General features: G+C 44.0%; 1 long non-coding RNA gene across 1 annotated transcript; it reads left to right on the top strand.

The window, feature by feature from the left end:
* The first annotated feature begins 515 nt into the window (after window positions 1-515).
* Window positions 516-8,965, top strand: LOC108448369. Its single transcript, XR_001864270.1, has 4 exons — window positions 516-845; window positions 961-1,093; window positions 1,905-1,944; window positions 3,126-8,965. It is a non-coding gene; the product is annotated as an uncharacterized LOC108448369 (long non-coding RNA).
* The last annotated feature ends 438 nt before the right edge of the window (window positions 8,966-9,403 follow it).

The following is a 9,403-nucleotide window of genomic DNA, read 5'->3' as shown; positions in this document are numbered from 1 at the left end:
TGGGAGGCTGAAACTGTAAACGGCTTTCCCAGGGTGTGAATGGGACACTCAGTTCTTCAGGCACAGTAAACCCTCATCAGAAATACCCGAGGGGGTGTAAATTGGCACAACCTCACTGCTGCTGCTGGACCTACTTCACACCTTGGCTGCAGCCCTCCAAAGCCCCACACTGGTGATACCAACAGAGTGATATGGGGCAAGTCAAACATGCTCAAGCTATTCCCAAATTCAGGGGCAGTTGGACTGGGGACAAGCCCACCACTGACCAAGCTTCGGAACAATTCTTGGAGGGGCTTGCAGGTCTCAGCTGTGAATTATGACATTGCTGAGGGTGGTTTCCTGTTCCAGTTGGAAATACTGCATGGATTCGGGCAGAGCTGCCTTCTCCCAGGGAATCACGTGGGCCTAGAAACAGAAATAAACTTCCCATGGCATTTCTTTGATGTGCCTGCTTGCTCCTCTGAGGTATAGGGTGTATCCAGAGGCCAGCGTCAGCAAATGCATCACTCCTCCCTTACTGCAGTGTTATTTCTAGACCCTTGCTTGGTTTACAATGGACAAAAATCTGATCAAATGCCTGGATGAAGCACAGGACAAATTCAGCTGTTCTACAGATGTGAAAGGATAGAGAGCCTTTTGGTTCTGTCCCTTTTTAAAACAAACCAGCTCCTCCACTTCTTCAGCCTCTTAAGCACTGTCACAGCCTGTCCCCCCCAGGGATAAGAACAAATACCCTCCCCATCTTTCCCGGCTGGAAACCCATCTGCCAGAGATGTGTTCGAGTTATTTTTCATATTGTTCGAATTATTTTTCATAGTCTCAGGGCTCTCTGTGGGTAAAATAATGTGAGTAAAGCAATTTTGACGAACATCACAGTTGTCAATAAAACGAGGAACAATGTTTAATAAGAACAACTTAACGGTGAACTTGACTTTGTTGCTGTTAATCTGTTTTCTCAAGCTGAATTTCTGTGGAGAGGTTGCCAAAGAAGTTCAAGGATTTCCTACGTGCCTTTGTCCATCGGATGAACTCAGCTCTTCTCTTGGCCTTCAGATTTCTTCACTTTTCCTGATGTGCCCAACTGGAATTGCAGGTAAATTGCATGAGAGACTTTCTTCAGGTGTTCTGATGGAAAAATTGCACCTGTCTCATTTTTTCAGTGCATTTAAAGCTGAAACAAAATTGTCATTTATCCTTTTTTCCTGTTGCAAGGTTTTATGGAAATACACTCTATTTTCTCCTCTGTTCTGCTCTCCATGTTGTGATACGCTGGAAGATATTAAACAACAAAACAGCAAAGAGGATATGTTTTTTATTATTTTGTTTGTAAGAACACTCTGGACTGGTAAATAGCTACACCCTTCATAAATGTTTTCAATTTTCCCTTTGAAATAAGAAACAAGTAATGCTTTCAGCAAGCAGCTCTTCTTGGTCAAGGGTTTTTCTCTTTTTCTCATTTTAGGGTACATACATAATTTGCAAATCAAAATGTTTCCAGAAAACATGTTTGGGGCATGTGGGGTTTTTTATGTTTTGTTGTTGGTTTTACTTTTGGTTTTTTAGAGCTATGTGAAATCCAAGCTGTGGCTATAAAGACATGGCTGTTCATGATGCTGAGGGCTTTGTGCTGAGTAGAATATCTTTCAGTATGAGAACCTGCAAGGGATCTGTAAAAACCATAGCAATCCCATAAAGTCACTTGCAGGAGAGACTTCACTCGATTTATTTCTTATTAATTTCAGCAAAAAGCCTCTTGTATAACTAACCAAACCTTCAGACACAAGTCAGTGGCCTGGATTAAGATCATTCCTTGGAAACAAATGGCCAGGCCGTGGTGTTTCTGTTCTCCTGCTTTGTTGCTCCCAACAGTATGGAATGACCTCAAAAATCTCTTTTTTTCCCAGGCCGTGCTTTTTCCCTGAAGGATTCCTGAGGGCATGCCAGGTACTTGGTCCCAATTCCCAAGCTGGGCACAGGCATGGGATCCTCCTTGACTTCACCATGAGAGAGCTTGAACAATTAGGTCCAAAGTGAGATGGCCTAGACCCATCTCATTCTAGGTTGGCCTTACATCCTCCCTAAAGGCTTTTGGTCTTGCTCTGGCTGGGATGGTTTTCTCTGAATGTGCTGTATCGTTCTGGACTTCCAGAGAGTGTTTGTGCAACCCAGTTTGAGGTCACCTTGAGAGTGGCTGGGCTTGGCAGAGCTGATTTCTGGGCCCAGGCCTTGCTGTTGATGTCGAGCTTTTGACTGATTACACAAAACATTTTATAGATTAAGTTTGAATGAACCCTTCAATTAAGGTCATAGTAAATAAGATTCTAAGGTTAAAGCACTTTATGGCAAGCAGACTTTTGGGAACTGGTTGTATTAAGAGGAATGGTTTGATTAGAGAATGAGAAACAGGACTGGGGAGACAGGAACCTGACCTCAGCAATAAAATGCACAGAGTTGCTTTTTTTTCTCCTTCTTGGAATCTGGTGTACAAAGGTACAGTTAAACAACATGGCCAACATTTCAGCAGGCCAAGGCAAACCATCTGTGCTTTTCCTGACTCTGGGCATCTGCACAGGGTTTTGCTTTGCTTTGCTTTAAAATTCTGGGCCAAATCTGCTTCTTAGCATGCAGCAGGAAGAGGTTGCAAGGTGGGAGCCGGAGTGGGACCCTCGGGAGGCTGGAGGTGCCCCTGGAGCTGAACTGACCACACTGAAATCCAGAGCTCTTGGGCTCCTCCAACTCAGAATCAGCTTCTGGACACCACCAATCAGTACAAGCTGAATTTAAGGATATCTGCAGGCAGGATGTAATTTGGAAGAGCTACCAGGGCAGATAGTCTGGGTCACATTGTTGGAGTCAGCTCAAGTTGGAATAGCAGGGAGGCGGAGGGGATAACAGAGAAGCAGCCAAACACCCACACGACCCCAGTGCCAACCTTCATTGCTTTTGCAGTGTTTGATTTGTTGTTTCCTTAGAAAACCAGGCTGAGCTCCCAGCAGCAGATCATTTTCAATCTCTATGTCTGAGTTAGAACGAAAAGGCTTTGTCCCGAAAGTGGGTATTTCCAGTATCACTGGAAATGCTGAGTGGGGTTTTCATTCCTCTTATTCTTCCTTATCTTTCTGCAGGAGGAAGCCTGTCCTGGGAGCAGGGCTCAGACACTTGGATGCTGCTGCTGAGGTGAGAATCAGATGGCCCCTGGTTTGCTCATAAGCCAAGAGGGCTGGGAGAGAAAAGGATGGACACAGGGAGGATGAATCAGCATTTATGCCTGGTAGCCTTTAACCAAGTTTGGGTGTCCTGCTCTACAGGATGAATGTGATTGTCCCAGTTCATATGGGAATTGCAAGGTAAGACCCGCTGAGCCAGCAAATATTTCCATTTACTTCACTCAACCCCTTCATCTGAGTATTGAAGCCCTGCACTGGAGGTAACACAAGTTGAAGAGACTCAGACAAAATTTAAACATGTGCTTTTTCACAGGCAAACACTGAGTAAAGATTGCACTGGCTCAGGAGAAATGCCCTGGTCTGAAGGCAACACTTTTCAGCTCCAAATCAGCTCGTGTTTGGGGAAGTTTGATGCCATTTTGCAAAGTTTACTTTCTCAAACGAGAAAGAAACAGCCAAAATATTATTATTTCTAGAAAAAAACAAGCTGGAATAGGCCAAATAAAATGACAATCTCCATTTGGCAGGGAGAAGAGGTGATGCAATTAGCTGGTTTTTATGAAGAAATGAGTAGGAAGTTGGGAATTTGATACATAACCCTTTTCTGGCGAGAAATACCACAGCAAGGAGAGCAGAAAAGATAAACAGCTAAATGCTTTAGCAAAGATGACCAGTGTCTATAATCAGATAATGCTCGAATATAACACTAAAGAAATGAAATAATAGGCTAAAATAAATCTCCTTAATTTATTTTCCTCCTCTGTTCTGCCAGTTTCAAGTTTCCTTCAAATCCCTCCCATTTGCTGAATTTTTCTCTGGCAGAAATTTGGCCCGGCCTTTTGCAAACCAGAGCAAAGGGAATGCTTTCAAATATCCCAGACAGATAATTTTCTCTTTGCAGTTCTCTTGATGGTGTTAGAAAACACAAGCTGTTTGTGTGAGACCTCTGCTGCTGTCACCATGTAGGAAGAAACATCCAGGAGATGACATATACAATTCAGAATGAGTAAAAATAAAAAAAAATATAATCTGCTGATGCTTTGAGAAAACCCTGTGTCTCTACATAAACCTCTGGATTTGGGGTTTGGGGTTTGTTTTCGCTGTTCCCATGGGGATCCATGAGATCATAGGTACCTTAAAGCACCTAATGAGAAGCAAGAGAATCTTGCTGAGCATCTGGGTTGCCTCTGCATCCCTGGAGAACAACAAACATCCCTGGGGACCCCACAAATCTTCTATTGATGGCTGAAAGACCGGAGAAGGAGGTCAGCTCTTAATTGAGGTAAGGAAGTTCTGTGTTATGGGAGGAACAAGGAGGTTAACCCAGTCTAAACTGGTGCTGAGGGCAGCTACCCCTGAGGTTATGGTGTTGGGCTTGGCTGTGTGAGAAGCACCAAGGGTCAGAGAGAGGGTTTGGAGGGATCCCACAGATCCCTCCAGGTCCTGTCATCCCCTCTGAAAAGTGGGATTTGATATCTCCAGGTGTCAACATTGCTGCTCTTTCTCACCCTCCAAACCCTATAGCTGTCCTGCCTTTATTAGAGAAGTGTGGGTTTAATTACGTGTCTCTATGGCCATTTTTCAGGCCGTGGTTGACAAATCATCGTGTGTGGCTGACCCAGCAAAGCTCCACCTCTCTCCATAACTGTGTTTTCCATGGGAGCACATCTGTTCTGGCTGCTCCACCTATTTTTGAAGGTATATCAACAAACTCCCTCTGGCTCTGACCTCCCAGCAGGCCAACAGTACAACCCTCACCTCTCTCATTAATCAGCCTTACATCATTAGCTCAATTTAGTGGCAGTTTTATCCTTTTTCTCTCTTTCACTGGTGGAGAAATGTCTGCAAAATATTTGGGTTACCTGTGGCAAAGCATGAAATGTCACTCGGGATGGAGCCCAAGCCGGCAATGCTCTGCTGCTTCAGAGGTCTTTGGAATGCAGTCCCTCCTATAAAAACCAGAGTTCTCTGAGGTTACATCACCAGAGGTGACCCTGAGAGTTGTCTTATGTTGAGGCAGCTTCTTGCTTTTATTTTGGGGTTTTTTTGGGTGTCTCTGGGACTATTTCTGGTGGTGTTGCACTGGCGTCTCCTCAGAGCAGAGGTGCTGGATGAAAAGCTGCCTCTGGTGGCACTGCTGGGGCTCAGTGTGTGGCTGCAGAGCTGTGCTGACAGAGGAACTTTGAAAATCTTGCTTGAAAGTATTTTTCCCACTTGGCAGCTGAACAGAGCAAACACACACAAAACATCATTCTCGTGAAGGTTAGAGCTGATCCATCCACCACAGGCTGTGAGAAATGAGAATAAGCCCATTGTCCTGAATGTTTCTTTGTCTTAAGCCTGGTAGAATTTATTTCCCAATATCATTTCTTGACCAAACGCTGCTCTGCACTAGATTTTATCATTTCCTCATACAATAATAACCAAATCTTTTCAATTAGAGGACATTCTCCTACCGGTGCAGCCGACATCCTGTTTTGCCTTCCGTGCTGCAGCTGCGCATGGAGTATAAAAGCTTCAGGAATATTTCCTAAATCTCCAGTGTAATGTTCTAGCTGCAGCCCCTGTCAGCTCTTACAGCCCCTCCCATCTGGATCATGGGATGGATTGCTCCAGGAAACATTGCCCAGCGTGGTTATACGTCACAGAGTAAAACCTTGATTATTTGCATCCTATTTAGGACAGCAGAGCTTGGAATGTCCCCCGGGGTTTGCCTGGCACTGCAGGAGTGCAGGTGCTGCAGGAATTTTGCTCCCACAAAGCTCAAACAGAGCAGGAGACAAAAATGAGTGGTTTTGGGTGAGATTTGTGCCTTGCACAAAGGATGCACTGGAGGCTGTTGAGGGCGCTGGTGGGGCTTTGGGGGAATTTCAGCTTGTGCCTCAGTGATTTAATTTTCTGCCATTCAGTTACTGAGGGTGCAAAGGTCACCCTAATGCCACTGTGTTCCTCAAGGGCAGTAGCAGGATGTGCTACAGGACAGCAGGTGAAGGAAAAGACAGTGGGCATCTGTTGATGTAAATGGTGCTGGATCCTCCCCCTTTTCTTTTAATTGTCTTAAAATCCTGAGGCAAATTAAACCCATATTTTAAAAGAAGTCTGATTGTGAAGCGTAGTTTAGTGCTGCTTGGTGCATTTGGACCTCATGTTCTGCAATAACAGCAGCCTTGCATGTCGATGGCAGAAAGCTCAGCGTGTGACTCACTGCTCCTGCTGGTCCCAGGGGTTCAGGTGTCATCATTTTTATGGGCTTAGTGCAAAAATTGTGGTGAAAACAGAGTCCTTGTGGCAAAATCAACCATGTTTGTGTGCCAAATTGAAGTTTTCCCAGGGTTTCTACGACTAAGACGTGTTGTTCATATATATTTGTATATTTATTTGTTTTATATATATATATATATATTTAGTGCTGCCTTCAGGTTGTTTCACGCCAAGAAGGGAAAAAGAAATCCCAACAAACAGCGAGTTCATAGAGTCCTTAAATCTGAAGACATGTTCAAGGTATTTGTTGCAAATAATGCCAAAGGTCTCATGTGCTCCTTGGAGCATTCCTGGAGAGCTGCTGGCTGCCTTTTCCTAGATAATGATCTTTATGTGTTTAGCTGTGAACACACATTTCCCATCTCCTGTTGCTGCTTTTCTAGGTTAGACAAAAAATTCTTGTTCATGCATGGTGTTCTCCAAAATTGGTTTGGATTTTTTTCCCCAGCTGTTCTCTTCTGCCTCCCTTTGAGTTTATTGCCATCACCTTTCCAATCTTCACATCCCCTCCAGCCCCTGTTCCCAGCCCCCCCACTCACACCTGGTTTTCCCTTTCTTTCTTTGCTCTTCTTTGTGCAATTTGATGATTTTCATTTCAGCAGTTTTCCAAGAATATTTGGAATTTAATCTTGGCCTGTAAACCCTTCCTACTGCAACACAAGCTCAGCCTTTTGAAAGTTCTCTCCTTGTTCCTTTGTCTAAGTCCTGAGCACAAACACCACCCAGAGCAGACTTATGGGTCTACCCAAAGACCTGGCTCTGAACTGATAAAGCAGAGCAGAGTGTTTTAATTAGCTCCAGATTCATTTTAAAGGGGTTTTGTCTCCACCACACTCCCCCTGTTACTGATCTGAACACCACGCAGAGTCACAGCCAGATTCCTAGGATATAAATCTCCAAAACTTTGTCTCTGCTCCAGGCTCACTGGTGCCCTGCTAGGAGCACTATCTAGCTCTTAGCTAAGGAATGCCACATTTTTTCACCTCTCTTGATAAAAACGATGCTCTCAGCCCAGCCCTTTTGCCTTCACAATGCTGGTTCTGTGCTTCCCCCTACATTCCTCTTCCCAACAAACCCCTGGTTTTGCTCTACTTAACACAGGGCTCCACAGAGAGAGTGAATCCCTCTGCTTTTGTCAAGGAGAGAGAGATGAGAAGCCTCAGCAAAACAGGAAGCAATGACAAGATGTGGGTTTATTGGGTTATTAGCCCTGGGGCACAAAGACTGCATGAGATGGTATTTTTAAAGCAGCAGCATCCAAAGGTCACTGAAAGTGTCAGGCCTGAGATACAGGATGGTGATTTCTTGAAGTCCAGGTGCCTGATCACAGGGTTTGTTGGGAGCCATATGTTGGGTTATCCACATGGATTATGTTGGCCTGAATTGCAGGATTTGGTTGGGAGTTTGTTCTTGTTAAGCAGAATTTACTGTGCAGTTTTCTTTGGTAATTCAGCACCTTGTTGCCAGTCTGTGAACTTTTATGTGGAGGAAAGCTATGGAGACGGACTGTAAAGGCTTGGATTTATATTTTCTGGGGTAGAAATCTCTACCTGGGCAAGAGCTGCTAAAATGGGATCTGCACTTGAGGTGCTGTACAATTAAACAGGATCAGAGCTCATGCAAAGAGAGGTTCAGCTGCAGCACTGCAGAGTCAAACTCTGGATGAAGGGAATTAATTTTCTGGTCCACAGATGTAGCAGTTAGAGAGGTTATTCTCTTTATTCTGCTTCACTGGGCCTTGTATTCCCTCTTATCGCAGGAATCTACTCTCAGAAATACCTGACATATTCGAATTCTGCTCAATTTGGGCTAGAAATGTCTCGATTAAGTCGCAAAATGAAAGAACTCCCAGTTTATACTTCCATTTCTTAATTACGTTTTATTATATAAATGTGATTACACTTCATAGCGATGGAACACAACGTACCAAACATCCAGGGAAAAAAAAGAGATTGGAAAGAAAACAAGCTTCATCCTTGAGCTGAATTTGGACCCTTTGCCTTTTAAATAAAACCATCTGTATTTATATTTTAAAAGTTTGTCAGGGCCAGATGTTGACAAACCCTACTATTTCCTAATCAGTAACCTGGAGGGTGACCCCTTTGTACAGCCAGGCATGTCCTGAGCCTTCCTATACAAAATAGGGTGTGAGAAGCCAGAGATGGAAATTATTTGCCAAAAATCTTTAGGAAAAAGAAAGAAAAATGAAGGGTTGTATACTACTGGGATTGGAGCCTTGGGAAAAACAATCATTCATCCTTATGGCAATCAGGTAGGCTCAGATAAAATAAAAATGAGGTAGAATAATATTCCGTAGACTAAGAAACTCTTCTCACCAAACTGAAATATTTTTTTCCTTGATTTCAAGCACAAAATTTAGATCGGAGCATGGGCTTTCCTTAAGCCTGGAGTGTGTTTGGATCCTTGGCTTGGTTCATGCCTACATCCCGATTCTGGTTTAATTTAAGGCAGCAAGAGAAAGATATGTTTTTAGTGCCAGTTAACCAATTCATATTAATTAACTCTAATGAAAATAAGGATAAAGAGAAAGAAGGAAAACCAACATAGGTTCTTAATAAATTCAGCAATTTTAATTCAGCCCCAACCTAAACCCAAATCACCTCTGGGCTCTTACTTTGACCTGAAGGAGCTGGGGTGCCCACACAGCAGGTTTAAATCAGCTGAGGAGCAGTAATTTGTCCCACAGTCCATCCACCAACCCAGGAGCTCACTTTTGTGGGATATTGTGGAGGCTCAGCTGTTGCATGAAGGGTTGGCCCACGAGAGGCTCATAAATATGTCCATGTTGGGACCTGTGACTTCAAACCTTCCTAAAGCTGGGGGTTTCTGAGGGCTGCATATGGTGTGGGAATTAGTCACAGCTTCCTATGCTTGGGTGTTCCTCCCTGAGCACATGGGGACCTTTGATGTGACCCAGTCCACCCCTGTCCTGTTCCCGTAGTCTTTTCACCTCT

This window comes from Corvus brachyrhynchos, unplaced genomic scaffold, assembly GCF_000691975.1.
Source record: "Corvus brachyrhynchos isolate BGI_N302 unplaced genomic scaffold, ASM69197v1 scaffold26, whole genome shotgun sequence".
NCBI lineage: Eukaryota > Metazoa > Chordata > Aves > Passeriformes > Corvidae > Corvus > Corvus brachyrhynchos.
The sequence above is the reverse complement of the archived record's forward strand: the minus strand, read 5'-3'. Positions and strand labels throughout refer to the sequence as shown.